Genomic DNA, 16,575 nt, shown 5'->3' with positions numbered 1-16,575 from the left:
GGGATAAACTCCACTCTTTATTAAAACCATCCAGTGCAAACTTCACCAATTGTTGAACATACCATTGCAGAATGCACCTGATGCATCATCAATAATCACAAAAGACTAAAGTTATGAAAGTGACGGGCTTTTATTAACTATAGACTGGAACAGCTGTCAACTTCATTGATCCAGGCAGAGTGAAGCAAAGGTCTATGGATAGGATCAATCTCAGGAGGCATATCCAGCTGGCAGCACCCAATCATAGCATAGCAGTGGTTTACTACAGCACCAATAAGAGGATAAGTGAGCTCAAACCTTGTGAAGTCTGCACAAAGTCAAACAGAAGTTTCAGTTCAGGAGTCCTGTGATTAACACAGTTATTGTGGGAACTAAAGGACCACCTTTAGTCCCAATCTTGTATTGTGAAGCTCGTGGAGCTGAATAATGGCAGAAATCATCCATTGTAGAACCCACTGATTACAAATAAAACTTGTGAGCAAACTGGCCCATTATAAAGTGACCATTCTTGAAACTGCCAAGATCGAAGTCATTTCGACAATGATGTCATCCACTGTGTTTCTTGGATGACTTTCCCCAATGCATTGTTGTTTTCTGAAGATAAGTTGCAAAATATTTGAGTTGTTACTTCATTAATTGCAGAGCAAAGATCATGGGATGCATATTAATCTTATATTTTTGTGTAATATTTAATTTTCCTTGTCCATGATAGCTTTATATCCTTTTTCATTAAATCACTCCTTTGTTTCTTGTCACTGAACACCAGTGGCTTCCTGTCATTGCTTCCCCTGTTAGCTAGTATTTTATTTTCCAAAGATATTAATTATCCTTTTACACAGCTTAATATTTCATAATAATATTGGATCCCTATTATTATTTCAATAATCTAAACAGGAAAAATATGGCATTCTGATCAGATAATTGGTTTTCTCCCTTAGATGAAGGCTCCTTGTTGATTGACACCAATTTTCATTCTCATTAACCATTTGAGACATGTAACCTTATACAAGCTTCAAATGCTGAACTACATCAAATGAGCTTTGAAAATCCATCTGATTCTAACCACTTGCTGTCATCCAATAATTTAGCTGCGACTTCAAATAATTTTTGAGAATTTGTGAGGCATGGCTCATTGCTTCTAAAACCATGTTAAGCACTCTTTACAGCTTCTCAGCTCTTTAGCTGAACATTGATAGCGTCTCGTAAAATGCTCTTGAGCATTCCCTATGCAATGTTAGGATGACTGGTCTGTTGTTTCTTGATTTATGTCCTACCATTACTCAACAGCGCCATTTTTTTCCCAGACCACAAGTACAGCTCATGTTTTTTTTTTTGCAGTGTTCCTAAAAATATCAGCTCTCTTCTCAAATATTTCCACTCATTTCTTGAGGATCTTCAGTGTCAATGGTGAGGAAATAGGCTCATTGTAATATTATTCTATCTTGCATTTCATCGTCAGAGTTGACTTGGGTTATATAATTTGCAAAATTAAATAAGACACAATACAAGGGTGTGCATGGTATATTTGTGCAGAATAATAAGTTGTGTGAGATTGACTCTGATTTTGGGTAATAGGGAGGGTGTTCCCAAAAGAATGTGGGGGAAACAATCCATGGAAGTAGTGATTTTGTGTTGTAAAAGTTTTGCCTTTTCTCTGTACCAACTGATCTCTCACTTTAATCTGCATTTCTGCACTGTGTTTCATTTGCTATATATACTATGTAAGGGATGTCTCACTGGACTGCTTGCAGAACAAACTTCCTCATTCACCCTTGATTCATGTGACAATATGCTTGAACTGAATTTAAAAATCAAGATCCATTTATTGTCATGTACACAAAACACACCTTTTTCTCTTTTTGCACTGTAAAAGCATGCAAAGAGGTGCAGTTAGTCCAGACCCCCTATCCAGATGGGAAAGTGAAGCAAAAGGGAGTCCCTTCAGAGACATTGAGAATCCATGGATACCACCAGCTTGTTTGGTGCCATAATCAGCACAGCCACATGATCTCACATCCTTTCCAGTGGTGAACCCAAGCTTCATGCATCCAAGACACTCTCCTGAGTCCCTGGTTCCAAGCCACTAAAACAATTAGAAGGCTGTCACCACCCAAGGCCCTTTGGGAGCCCTGCTTGCCATCAGCACCCACACAAATCTCAGTCACGATACCTGGTTTGTGGAAACAGTCTTCCACAGCCTGGTGAGAAGCCTGCGGCCACCAACCCCCTCGCTGGTCCACTGCCAGATATATTGCAGTGGGTCTCATCCTCAAGCAAGGAATGGAAGAATTCCATGTCTCTTTGATCTTTTGCAAAACAAGTGACAAAGAAGTTGTATTTGTTTTCAAAATAGTACAAATTCGATCATTGTTCTCCAGCATGGAGAAATTAGTTTTGTTCATCATCTTGTAGTTGCAGAAAAATGCCACTGAACCTTTTTTTAAACAAAGCAGAGTTGTTGGGCACATGGATCTTAACAACCATATTTTGTTTAATCCATGTGCAATGTGCAGACTTGGCATAGATTAGGTTCAAATGGAGCAAAATAAATTATTCTGATGGACAAATTCATGAGGTAACTTTTGCATACAGTTCAGCCAGAGAACTAATTAAGTCTATGTAGTAGGAGGTGGGCATTGAATCATACCCTCCATCTCGATTCTTTTCCAGCTCCTGAACTTTCAATATGTGCATTCAAATGCTTCCATCCATGACTGACAATGAAGTATTGGCTGTTGAGAATATTTATCACTACCCTTCAGAAATCCTTTGTAACTTTAAAACACACTGAAATGAAAGTGTGATAATTGTGATTCATCTGGCTGTTACTAAGGCCCAGGAGATGAATTTTCAGTCAACTATTGCCAGTCACCAAAACACACTGGATCAATGGAGATTTATATCATCACTCTCTTCATTTCAAGTCATGTAAGGCACTTTGTCCAATTGCACTAACATCTAAAATCAGCCATCCATCAGTAAGGAGTGACCTTACTTATCAGTGTAAAAAAAAAGACTTGTGGCATGATGCTATCTGAGATATTAATCTTAAACAGATTGATAATTTGTACTCTGTAATACAGTTATTTATTTCTGACAGTGAGCAGAAATTACAATCCAATATTGAGGCAGTGACAAGCAGAGCACGTAGGTATGAGTAAGTGATTACTTCGGTGAATGCCAGTAACTGCTGTCACGAACACCTGCTTTAGGCATGTCAGCAGGCACCTGATGGCATTAGATTTCCAGATGGATCTATCATTAAAAAGTCTATTTTCTATAAAACTACCCATGTAATTTGATTTAATTTGGTTAAATGAAAAGTGGAGCAGTTTGCTTGTTTTTTTTCCCCCCTTTTTTGTGGATTTCTTATTGATTTTCTTTTTGTGCATTTTGCTGGTCTGCCATTCCAGGTATTGGATTCATGTGAACTTAATGTTACGAGATTTTTGTTCCGTTGCCGCTTGCCCAATATTTGCCTGACCTTGAGGTTTGAATCCCCATGGTATGTTAATTTTAATTGCATTTGATATTTGAGGCTACAGTTTGTAATTCTGGGGTTCAATTCAATTGTAGGTGTAAACTGCAGATTTCAGTGGTGCTCAATCAGTTTAGGTCACAATTAACATTAACATCCAAAGATTTGAACTTTGGTTAATATACAGGTTCAATTAAAGAAAGACTCATAAAACTTAGAACATAGATCATTACATCACAGTACAGGTCCTTCGACCCACATTGTTATGAGAACCTACTGTATATACACCTACCCAGAAAGAACTAAACCCTCCCTATCTTATAACTGTCTTTTATGCATGTACCTGTCAAAGAGTCTCTGAAATTCCCTTATTGTTCCAGCCTCCACCACCACCCCTGGTAATGCATTTCCAGGCACCCACAACACTATTTGGGAAAAATATTACTCGTATTGTCTACCCTTAATCTTTCGTCCCTTCACTTTGTACAAGTGTCCTCTGGTGTAGTCTACTCCCACCCTTGGAAAAAGATGCTGGCTATCTCCATTATCTGTGCATCTCATAATCTTGTAGATTTCTATAAAGTTGCCTTTCATCCTTTTTCGCTCCAAAGAGTAAAGCATTAGCTTTGCTAACCTTGCCTCATAAGACATATTTTCCAATCCAGGCAACATCCTGGTAATTCTCCTCTCCACTTTCTTCATAGCTTCCACATCCTTCCCATAGTGGGATGACCAGAACAGAACACAATATTCTAAACACACATGCTGGAGAATCTCAGCAGGTCAAAAAGTGTACCCGAAACATTGGTTATGTATCTTTAACTTTGCTCCATATGTTTCGGGATCAAGGTATGGGAAAATGTCGGCAGGTGCCTGAACAACATGGCAGGGGGGAGGAGCATCATCCCAAAGGCAAGAGGTAATAGGTGTAAAGGGGAGGGAGGCCACAGCAGCAAGCAGGGGGGAGGAGAAATGGCTCCATGAATAGAGAGGGAAAGGGGTGGAGAGTGGAAAGAGAAGGGAGGGAGAATGGAGAGTAGGTTAGCAGAATCTGTGGAAGTCAATATAATGCTGGAGATTGCCCAGCAGGAGGTCTGTAACCTGACCAGGTTCATTACCCAGTACTAGAATCAGAATTTATTATCATGAACATGTCACAAAATTGATTGTTTTGTGGCAGCATTATAGTGCAAATATTTATATAGACCACCTTACAAAGTAAATAAAAATAGTGCAAGAAAAATAAAAATAGTGCAAGATAAATAAAAAAGTAAGACAGTCACTTTGGTTCATTGATTATTCAGGAACCTGATGGCAGTGGGGAAGAAGCTGACCTTGTGCTGCTGAGTGCTTGTCTTTAGGCTCCTGTACCTTTTTCCTAATGGCATGGCCTTGGTCATGGGGGTCCTTGAGGATAGAGGCTGCTTTCTCAAGACTGCCTCTTGTAGATGTCCTTATTGGAGTGAAGACTGGTGCTTGTGATGTTGCAGGCTGGGTTAACAATCCTCTGGAGTCTTGTCCTGAACGTTCGAACCTCTGTACCAGACAGTGATGCAACCAACCAGAATGGTACACCTGTAGAAGCTTTTGAGTGTCTTTGGTAACATACCGAATCTTCTCAAACCCCTCACAAAGTATAGCCACTGGTGAACCTTCTTCATGGTTACATTAAATGGCTTCTCCTCTACTCAGAATGTCCACGAATCCTTCTTGGAGAAACTTGACAAATTCTGCCACATCTATCCCTCTTGCAGTCACAATCTGGGAAATTAGTCTCCCATAACAACCACCCTGTTATTTCTGCACCATTCCAAAATCTGCCTACTTATCTATTCGTCAATGTCCCAATGACCATTTGGAGGTGTGTAGACTACTCCTAATACAGTGATTGCTCCCTTGGTATTTCTGACTTCTATCCACATCGAATCAGTAGATCTTGCCTCCACAGCATCCTCCCTTTTGCAGCTGCGTTATTATCCCTGAGCAGCACTGCTACTACCCACCCCCACCTTTTACCTCCCATTCTATCCCTTTCAAAACATCTAAACTATTACCTACTGTGGTAGCCCAGGGCTAATTACAGCATTGAGTTGGAAAAAAAAAAACAAGTACACATCCCTCTAAGGGGCAATGGAATAATTTTTCCTTTCACAGTTGTAGGTGGATTGCTCAGAGACCAAAATCTATGCCCATTTAGGTGAAGAAGTTTAAAGGAGATATGTGGGGTGAACCTTTTAGACAGAGAATGGAAATTGCCCAGAAAAAGTAACAGGAGTGGTGGTGAAAGAAGACACAATTGAAGTTTCTAAGAAATTTTTAGATAGATGAAATATGCAGGGAGTGGTGGGATATTTATCAAGTATAGACAGATGAGTGCAAAACATCAATGTGTTGGAGAAACTCAGCAGGCCATACACCGTCCATAGAAAGTAAAGGGAAACCAATGTAACTGGTAGAGAAATTTCATTCAATTGTGGGCTGAAGGGCCTATCCTAGTTTTGTATTGTTCTAAATAATGAATGGGGTTATAATATAGTTATTTCAAGGAAATGTTCGGACACTATCCTATTATTCCAAGTGTATTCATGACAAATTGTTACCATATGGAACTCTCAAACAAGGTTTGTATTCTGTCTCTTGTAGATTGTTTCACAACTTATCCAAATTCCATAAAATCTTTTCCCAAAAACCTGGAAGAACTTTTTTTATAAAACCCATTTCCCAACCTCAGGTCAACACAAGAAGTTTAACAATCATTTATCATCTCCATTAGTGATTTAGATGATTTCCTCAGTGCTCAACAAACAAAAGTATATTCCAGTTAAAAGCAAGGACAGTAAGGGTGTGGACAGTTAGCTGTGGATATCTAAGGAAATAAAAGAAGGCTTGAAACACATGCAAAGTCAGCAAGTGCAGTGGAAAACTAGAAGATTGGGAAAGTTTCCCAACAAAAAAATCATGAAGCATGCAGTGAAGAGAAGGAAGGTAGATTATGCAAAAAGACAAGGACACGATATAAAAATGGCAGTAAAAGTTTTTATAATGACATGAAGCACCAAAAGGTGGCTAAAGTGAATGTTGGTCCCCTGGAGGATGAGATGGTGGAAATGATATTGGATGATGAGGATTTGAATGATTATTTTGAGTTAATTTTCATGGAAGAAGACATAACTACCATGCCAAAGACAGATATGGATGTGATGGGAGGTGCGGAACAAGATGCAATAGCTATCACTAAAGAGGTAGTACTGAGCAAATGGGGGGTCCCCTTGTCCTGCTGGAACATATCCCAGGGTAGTAAAAGAAATTACAGAGGTTACAATAGAGGAGTGATTTTCAAACTGACCCCTCAACTCACAGTCCACCTTAAGTAATTCCTATGGTGTAAGAGCTCTGTGATTGGTAAGGGATTGGTTTAGATGGTATGTGAGTGGGAAGGGAAGGTTGAGAATCACTGCTCCAGTCTCAATTATTATGGAACTATTTTGCTTGAGAAAAATTGTCATTGGCCCATTTCCTTTGGAGTTAGGAAACTGTACATATAACAAGTCAATTATGTATGATTAAAACAATGTTTTTCAAACCTTTTTCTTTCCACTTAAGCAATCCCTATGCCATAGGTGCTCTGTGATTAGTAAGGAATTACTTAAGTGGGTATGTGAGTTTAATGAGGCCATTTGAAAACCACTATAATAGAGGCCTTGTGATTATTTACCAAAATTTTCTGGACTCTGAGCAGGTCCTAGTGAATTGGAAGATGGCAAATGTCATGCCACTATTTAAAAAAGGATGTAGGCAAAAGGCAGGGAACTATATATTAGTTAGATTAACATCTGTGATTGGAAAAATGCTTGAAGCTATCATTAAAGAAGAAATAACGAGGCATCTGGAGTGAAATAGATCCATCAGGCAGACACAGCATAGATTCAGCAAACGCAGGTCCTGTTTGACAAACTTACTGGTGTTCTTTGAGGATAGATAGAGGGGAGCAGATGGATGCTGTTTACTTGGATTTCTGAAGTAATTAGATTAGGTGTCGCATAAAAGACTTGGTGAACCAAGAGAAAGCAGAGTGTTTTCCTGGTTGGAAAACAGTGGTGAGCAAGGTGCTGTAGGGGCCAGTGTTGGGCCCTCAACTGTTCACAATGTATATTAATGATGCATTAAAGGGAACAAAGTGTAGTATATCTTAAGTTTTCTGATGACGCTAAATTGAGTGGAAAAGCAAATTGGGCAGAAGATATGAAGAGTCTTAGAGAGATTTAGATTGGTTAATTGAGTGGGCAAGGGTCTGGCAGATGGAGGACAATGTTGGAAAATGTGACGTTATCCACTTTGGAAGGAAAAATGGAAGATCAAATTATTATTTTAAATGGCAAACAATTGCACAGTGCTGACATGCAGAAGGACTTTGGAGTGCTTTTGTTTAAATCACAAAAGGTTGGCTTGCAGGCACAGCAGGTTATCAAGGAGGCAAATGGAATGTTGGATTCCATGGCTAGAGGGATTGAATTCAGGAGCAGGGAAGTTATCCTGCAACTGGTTAGGCCACATCTCAAGTACTGTGTGTCATTCTGGTCCTGTTACTTGAGGAAAGATGTACTGGCTTTCGAGGCAGTGCAGAGGATGTTCACCAGGTTTATTCCAGAGAGGAATGGGTTAGCCTAAAAGGAAAGACTAAATTGTCTGTGAATGAACTCACTTGAATTTAGAAGAATGAGAGAGAAATTTATAGATTTGTATAAATTATGAAAGGTATAGATAAGATAGAGGTAGAGAAATAGTTCCCATTGTAGGGGGAGACTAGAACTAGGGGCATGGCCTCAAGATCCAGGGGAGTAGATTTAGGTTCGAGATGAGGAGGAACTGCTTTTCCCAAAGGGGAATAAATCTCTGGAATTTGCTGCGCATTGAAGCAGTGGAAGCTATCTCAGTGAGTATATTTAATGCAATATTGGATAGATTTTTACAAAGTAGGGGAATTAAGGGATATGGGTAAAAGGCAGGTAGGTGTCAATGAGCCTATCATTAGATCATCCATGATCACATTGAATAGCAGAGCAGGCTCGTTGGGCCAGATGGCCTACAGTTGCCGCAATTTTCTATGTTGTTATGTTTTTATAAGAATGTAATTGGCATAGTTGGGTAAGTTTTTGATTAACACCCAAATAAAAGAAAGTTATCTCAGATTATATATACCAGGATCTGAATCAAGAGTGAAATTTGAAACTGGGGAAAAGACAGCAGTTAGAATTTATTTTGGACAATGCAAGGTGTGGAATTTTGGTAAGTTAAATTAGGCCAGGGCTTGTACAGTAAAGGTACAAAACCTATTTCCCTGAATATATTAGTGAAGAAGACATTTTAGCATGTTTCATCAATCAAGGCAATGAACATGGGAGTTTGGATGTCAAGTTACAACTTGACAAGATGTTGATGAGATCATACTTGGTGTACTGCAGTTCTGGTCACAGAGCAAAAGGAACAATATAGTTAAGCTGGAAAAGGTGCAGAAAAGATTAACAAGGATGTGACCTTGGCTGCGAGGAAGGCTCGGGCTGCGAGGAAGGCTCGGGCTGCGAGGAAGGTTTATAAATCTATCATTGGTGTACTCTTTTCCTTGGGTAAGGGAGTTTAAAACTAAGAGACATAGATTTAAAGTGAAGAAGAAAGATTTAAAAGGGAGCCAAAGAGAATTATTTACAGCAGAGGATAGTGGGTATGTGGGACAAACTGCCATCAGAAGTGGTCGATGTTGGTACAGTTGCAAAGTTTAAAAGACATTCAGACAGGTACTATCTAAGGGAAGATTTGGAGAAATGCTGGCCAAATGCAGGGTTACAGAACCAGTTTATGTGGAGAACTTGGCCGGCATAAATTGTTAAGTGGAAGAACCTGTTTCCATGCTGTATAACTTAATGACTTTATGACAGTGATGTAAAAAAAAATCAATGAAGTTAAGCCATGTTTTATTTGATATTTATCATCATGTCTTCAATGTGGCCATTTAGTTGAACCTATAGGGTTTGCAACATATTTTAAATTTCATATTGGTGGAATGTTAAATATTTGAAGATCTGGAATCCAATTCAAGTTACCTAAAATGCAGTTTAAAATGAAGATTTAAAATTTACTGCAGGCTATTAAGTCATCAAAAATCCCATTGAAATATCATATAAATAATAAAGGGGCACATATAAAATGTAGAGATTGTAAATATTTTCATGTAAAATGTATGAATGACACTTTATGCACCTAATAGCAGCTGGAATTTGGTCTCCTTTGCTTCTTTATGGAGCACGATTGACCCTCAAGATATTCTGCAGTCGTTCAAAAGGATACAGAGTCACATGGAAAGCCTGACTCATAAATTTGAGTCTCTTCTCGAACTTGTCACGCTGCAGTTGAGATATTGTGCTCAAAGATATTGTGCATTCACACACGCACAAAGAAAGGCTTGTACATTTGTACATTGTCGGAAAATTATTTTAACTTCAGTTTCTACAAGGCTGCCATGAAGTTTAATTGGGTGTAATTTGACAGCTCAAGTTTCAATGGCCAGAATCAGCTTCCACCATGATGTAAAGGAAAAAAAAATTAAAGGTAGAGTAAAATATGCTGAATGGGTACTTGTGGGATGATTTGAGCTGTTTCAGGGAATGAGGTGGGTGGTGAAGTCATTGAAACCAGATGTTGGAAGTATTCAGTAGGACTAAGTCTTTCTCAGTTTTTCCTTGCAACCAAATAATGCAAATCTTGTCATTCTTTCACCTTTTCCATTCTCACCATCCAAGGACTCGAATAGTCTTTCCAGATGAGGCACTGATTCACTTGCAGGTGCCAATTTTGTGTTGTGCATTAAGAATGTTATCTCCTCTATGCTGTAGAAATGAAATCCAGTTTGGATTATTACACAGTTGTAAAAACCGGTGGGAATCCTTAGGGACATGTCAAATTTCTTGAGGCGTCTGAGGAAGTGTTGGTGCATTTCTTTGTCAAAGTGTTGACGTGGTTGGTCCAGAACAGGTACTAGGAACTTGAAGCTCCTCAGCAGTGATTATATGCTGTATACACTGGGTTATGTGCTCTTCTCCATTTTCTGAAATCAATGTTTTGCAAACATTGAGAGGCTGCTATTTTGACATTATATCACCAGACTCTCAAGCCTTTGCTACAGCTATACAAGTCTTCAATGAAACCACACAATGCACAATTCTTGCTCCCCAGCTATAAGAAAGATGTCATTAAGTTGAAAAGTGAAAAGAAAAGATTCACCAGGATGTGTCTGGAGTTTGAAGGCTTAAATTATAGAGAGAAGATGGGTATTTATTCCCTGGAGCATTGGAGGCTGAGGGGCGACCTTGGAGATGTTTATTAAATCATGAAGTGTATGTACGAAGTTAATGATCATAGGCTTTTCCCCAGGTAGATGAGATGATTCTACAGCTAGAGGGTATAGGCATAAGGTAAGAGATGAAAGATTTGAGGGATCTGAGGGGCAATTATTTCACAAAGAAACTACCCAATATCTGGAACAAGCTGCAAGAAAAAGCTATTGCAGTGGGCACAGTTTTTGCATTCAAAGGACATTTTGTTAGATATGGATGGGAAACACTGAGAAGGATATAGACCAAATGCATTAAATGCATTCAATTGGGTTTAATCCAGAATGACAACCTAGTCAGCATTGACAAATTGGGCTGAAGGTCTTGTTCAGTGGCTCTATGATTTTCTGACCAACACCTTCTGAAGAACAATTGGTTAAAAATAATGATCGTACCAGCAACTCCAGATCCCCTCCAAAAAAATGTTGTCATCTGGCAAATGAACATCAAAATTGCCCGTTGGAATTGCAAACTTGTCCTTCTTTGACCAGCAGGATCTAAAAGTATCCATATCTTCTAACATCAGCAACAAAAGAAGGTTTAAACTGATCTGTAAAAGGAGAGGTGGTAGTTTAATATGATTAGACACTGGAGTATGGAATAGTTCTTTTGGTGTTTGCATTTTCATGATCAACATAACAGGCACTTAGGAGCACACAAAATGCCTGAGACACTCAGCAGGTCAGGTAGTATCCATCAAAGACAATAGATAGTTTCCCTTTCATGCTGATGCCCTTCATCACAAATGAAGTGTTTCAGTCCTAAATATCAACCATGTATTTCCTTCCATGAATGCTGCTTGACTTGTTGAGTGCCTCCAGCGTTTTGTGTTTTTCCTGCATCTGCAGTCTCTCTTGTTGACTGAAGTACTCAGATTTTGGATGAGAGAATCAATTATAGGAAATGGTGAGGCCTTGAAAGATAAGATTACATCCTACTGCATAGACATAAAATTTAATGAACTTACAATCAGAATATTACAACATGATATATAAATAAATATATATTAAAAAAATATATATACATATATACATATATATATATATATATATATATATATATTTCACTCACCAGATTTCATGGGAACCATGTGAGAAGCAGTCATTGTGCCTCACTGAGAATGTCTGCAGTCTTGTTAAGGAATATCTCAGATCCTTTTGTACAAACATGGTTTTAATCTTTCAGTTGTCTTGCAGAAATTGTTTTGATGATGTTGTCATTCACTGATATTCAAATATTCTTTAAAGTGAGTGATATTGACCACCGCTCCACTGCAGTCATCTACAATGAACAAAATGGGTTCAATCTGTTTTATCGCAATTTTTCTGCATTGGAGAGTCATCTGAGATCTCGTTTCTCTACTAAGATTGGATAGATGCTATCTCAATAGTTTGACGAAATTGCTGGGAAGCACAGGATGGGCTTTGATGTATTTATTGCAGATTGTATCAATATAAAGTTACAAGAATCTCTCGTATGCCCTTAAATTAGATAATTGGATAATTAGTCCCTTTAGAAAACATTTGATTAATTGTGACCGACAAGAAGCTGAGTGTCCCGAGGAAACTTGAAACCCTGATCGTGGAAATGCTGCTGATGCCAACTTGTTCTGTCATTTGAGTGCAGCAGTTTCTGTGGATGGCTTGACAAGATTTTCTGAATTCATCTGCATTCTGTTATAATCCTCACACATGCACTCTTGTGATAAATTCACCTCCGACATTCAAGACAATGGTCCAAAAAGAAAACTGACAGTAGGTTGGTGTAATGTGGCAAGGCTTTTCACTTTGCATGACATAATATCAGAAATTGCAAGGCCCTTGAAGATGATGTTGGAAACGTGCTTTGCTCTTACAATTCTAAATGGGTTAAGTGGGGCAATGAGCTGAACCACTACCTCCCAGTGCTAGAGAGCTGGGTTCAAACCTGACCTAGGGTGCTGTCAGTATGGAGTCTCAGGTTCTCCCTGTGAGAGTGCCAGCTTCCTCCTGATGCTTTTGTTTCCTCCCACAGCTCAAAATATGTGCAAATGGTACGTTAAATGGCCACTGTAAATTGCCACTGGTGTGCTCTCAGTGGTGGAATCTAGGAGAGGTGGGGGATTGGGGGGAGGGGAGTGGTTAAGGAGAGGTGGGGATAAAACAATGAGATTTATGACAGAAAACTGAGCTCTGTTGCTTGAATGAACCTGTCACCTGACCTAACATCCTTTACATTTCCATCCATGAAAGATATTGGTGTGTCGTGCTTGCAATATTTCTGCAATTATATCCTATTTTTATTTATTCACTGGTTAAAGTTAAGACATAATTAATAAAGACATGTCGTGTCAAGGTAAATATTCCGTAACCTCAAAACCAGTTCCCCCAGCCCCTCCATGTTTGTTATCATCAGTAGGATAGTGTTTTGTTCACATTTTTTGATTTCAAAACAATGACTGCTCTCCACAACCCTCTCTTGGTTGCTGGAACACAAATCTAACCATCTTGTCAAGATCTGGATCACATCATCAGTCAATGGTTCATCTTCATCGCATCCTCAAGGCCATATGACACATTTATTTCTGAAGCACACTTTACCATTAACAAACCGAAAGCACTGAAGATTGCTCAACTATTTACCAGGGCGGGTCCTCACTAAAGGTTTTCAACACATTTGTTTTTGCCAAGGCAGATGACCAGGGCAAGTTTGACAAGGTTATTGAGATGTTTGATGAACATTGCTCACCAAAGAAAAATGAAACTTTTGAAAGGTGCATGTTGCCCTCGCGCACCCAGCTGCAAGCAGAGAGCTTTAATACTTTTTTAAAACGGACCTGAAATTGAAAGCAAGAATGTGCAATTTTGGATCGCTGCAGGATTCAATGATCCGTAATCAAATTATGTTTGGAATTATTGAAAAGAAAGTGAGAGAGAGAGAGAGGATGCTACAGGAGATGGAGCTTACCTTAGCTAGAGCTGTAAAGATGTGCCACACCAGTGAATTAGCTCTGCAGCACGCAAAAAAAGTCTGTAACAAGTGTGGACAGAATCATTATGCAAAGCAATGTTTTTTCCAAAAGGGAAACCAAGCAGAAGTGAAAGTGTGCATACTATAGAAGAAACTACCCTCAGTGATACATTTTTCATGGGCATAGTATCACAGAAAGGTTTCAAACCAGTAGACACTGAACAGCCAAGTGTGAAGAGAGTAGATCAGGGCAAGTGAATGGTGCCATTGCATGGAAATGGAACCTTTCAAGCTAGACACAGGGCAAAGGTCAATTTGATCTATGACAGTGACATCAAGGCAATGAAGATAAAGCCAAACAATATTCAAATCCTGTTCCGCTCAAAGCCTACGGAGGACACCACATTGGCATAAAAGGACCATGTTGACTCAAGTTGAAAGTTTAAGGTAAAGAACACCACCTCAGGTTCACAATAATCCCAGATGGACATGACTCACTACTTCATGACAAAGCATGTGAAAATTTAGGCCTAGTCAAGAGGGTGTACCACATTAACAGTGCCAGTGCACAAAACAGCATAGAGGATATAATGGATCAATTTCCAGACATTTTCAAGGGGCTTGGTGTTCTAATATTCACCGATAAGACACAGTTAAAGGAGGATGTACAGCCAGTAGTGCATGCCCCAAGGTGGGTTGCAGCACGACTAAAAGAAAAGTTCAGACAGGAACTCGACTGAATAATGGTACTTGGGGTCATAAAGAAAGTGGAGACCCCACAGAATGGATGAATTAAAATGTGTGTTTATAAAGAACCGTGACCTATGCCTGTGCATGGACCTAAAAGTCCTGAATGCCAATATAAAGAGGAAACATTTTCAGATTCCAATCAGGGATGGAATTACAAGCGAGATGGTCAGTGCAAAGTTTTTCACTGAATTGGATGCATCCCAGGGCTTCTGGCAATTAAAACTGCGTGAAGATAGCACAAAATACTGCACATTCAATACACTGGCTGATACTCCTGTTTAAGGATGCATTTTGGAATTTCCTCAGCTCCTGAAGTGTACCACAACACAATGGAGCATGTCATAGAAGGCATAAATGGGTTACGCATGCCCATGGATGTCATGATTCTATGGGGATCCACACAGGAGCAACACAATGAGAGGTTCATCATAGTACTACAATTCATCCAGAACTATGGATTAAAGCTAAAAAGAGCAAAATGTCAGTTTGGTGTGAAGAAAATCACCTTTCTAGGAGGTAAGTTGTTGGAGACAGGTGTGGAGCCAGACAAGAGCAAGGTGAAAGCTATTTTAGAGATGCCCAGGCCAACAGACAAAAAAGGGTATATTGGGAGTGCTGGGAATGATCGATTTCATTGGTAAACTCATACCAAACCTGTCTTCCAAAACAATGTAGCTGAGGGAGATGTTACATGACAAATGTGAATTCAAATGAATGGCCAACCATGAGGAAGAATGGGGACGACTGAAGAACATACTAACTACAGAAACAGTGTTTTGACATTCTTTGACCCATCCAGAAGTTTGAAGACATCCATGGACTGCTGTTCTACTTCAGCCTGTGGGAGAAGATATATCCGCATCAAGGACAATGATCACATCTGAATGTCGAAATGCACAGATAGAGAAAGAGTACCTAGATTTGTCTAGGGTCTCGAGAAATTTCATAGTTATGTGTATGGTCTACCAATATTCATGGCAGAGACAGTCCACAAGCCATTAATAACCATAATCAAGAAAAATCTCAGTGAGATGTCACTGCAAATCCAAAGATTGATGATGAAGCTACAGTGTTATGACTTTGAATTGGTGTACACACCAGGGAAACTTATTGTACTGGCTGATGTGTTGTCCAGGGAAACCACACAGAGTGAAGCCCACAATAAGAGCTAGACAGAGACAGATGTGAATCTCCATGTGAACCTGATCACTGAATCGCTTTCAGTATCTGACATGAAATCCAAGTAGATTACAGCTGAAACAGAAAAGGACATAGTTGTACAGAAGTCATCGAGAATCTGAATGAAGGATGGCCGAGAGGTGAATGTCAGCCATACTACAACATCAGAGCTGAGCTGAGTGTTGTCAATGGGCTTCTACTCAGAGCAGAATTATTATTCCTCAATCACTGCGACAAGAGATGCTGAAAAAGGGTGCATGAGGGGCATCTTGGAAAGGAAAAATGCAAGGGAAGGGTCCAGATTGCTGTTTATTTGCCAGGGATAAAATCTGACATAGACCTGCCTCAAATATCACACAAAGCAGCCAAAAGAACCTATGGCCATAAATGACTTGCCAGAGGAGCCATGGCAGAAAGTTGGACTGATCAGTTTCACCTGCTGGTTATTGACTACTTATTGGACTATCCTGAGATGGTGCTCCCTCCCAAAATGTCTGCTGCCTGTGTGATCAGATGCATAAAGTCCATCTTTGTAAGACATAGAATTCCTCACATCAACTACAGTGACAATGGACCTTGCTGCAGTTGTAGAGAATTCCAGAACTTTGTAGAACATATGATTTTGACTTGTGACTTCAAGTCCTCTGCATCTCCAGTCAAACGGTAAAGCAGAGAAAGAAATTCACATAGTTAAACAGCTGCTCAAGAAAGCACAAGACAGTGGCTAAGATTTTTATCTAGCTCTGCTGAGTTACAAAGATTTGCCACTTGAACATGTCACTGGCTGGCCCCTCATGGGAAGAGACTGTCAGAACAGTATGGTCAAATACTGAG

The 16,575-nt window shown here is 39.4% G+C and overlaps 1 protein-coding gene and 1 long non-coding RNA gene across 3 annotated transcripts in view; one reads left to right on the top strand and one right to left on the bottom strand.

The window, feature by feature from the left end:
* Window positions 1–16,575, top strand: part of astn1 (astrotactin 1) — a 2,519,376-nt gene that overhangs the window by 351,302 nt on the left and 2,151,499 nt on the right. The gene's annotated exons all lie outside the window — the stretch shown is intronic.
* The window catches only part of LOC138762675 (uncharacterized), a 35,253-nt gene continuing 29,861 nt past the window's right edge, over window positions 11,184–16,575 (bottom strand). For both annotated transcript variants that reach the window (XR_011357042.1, XR_011357041.1), the window contains exons 2-3: window positions 11,935–12,144; window positions 11,184–11,413 (exon numbers count right to left, since the gene is read on the bottom strand). This is a non-coding gene — a long non-coding RNA (uncharacterized lncRNA). The remainder of the gene's footprint in view (window positions 11,414–11,934; window positions 12,145–16,575) is intronic.

The sequence above is a fragment of the Narcine bancroftii genome, chromosome 5 (genome assembly GCF_036971445.1).
Source record: "Narcine bancroftii isolate sNarBan1 chromosome 5, sNarBan1.hap1, whole genome shotgun sequence".
NCBI classification, from domain to species: Eukaryota; Metazoa; Chordata; class Chondrichthyes; order Torpediniformes; family Narcinidae; genus Narcine; species Narcine bancroftii.
The sequence above is the reverse complement of the archived record's forward strand: the minus strand, read 5'-3'. Positions and strand labels throughout refer to the sequence as shown.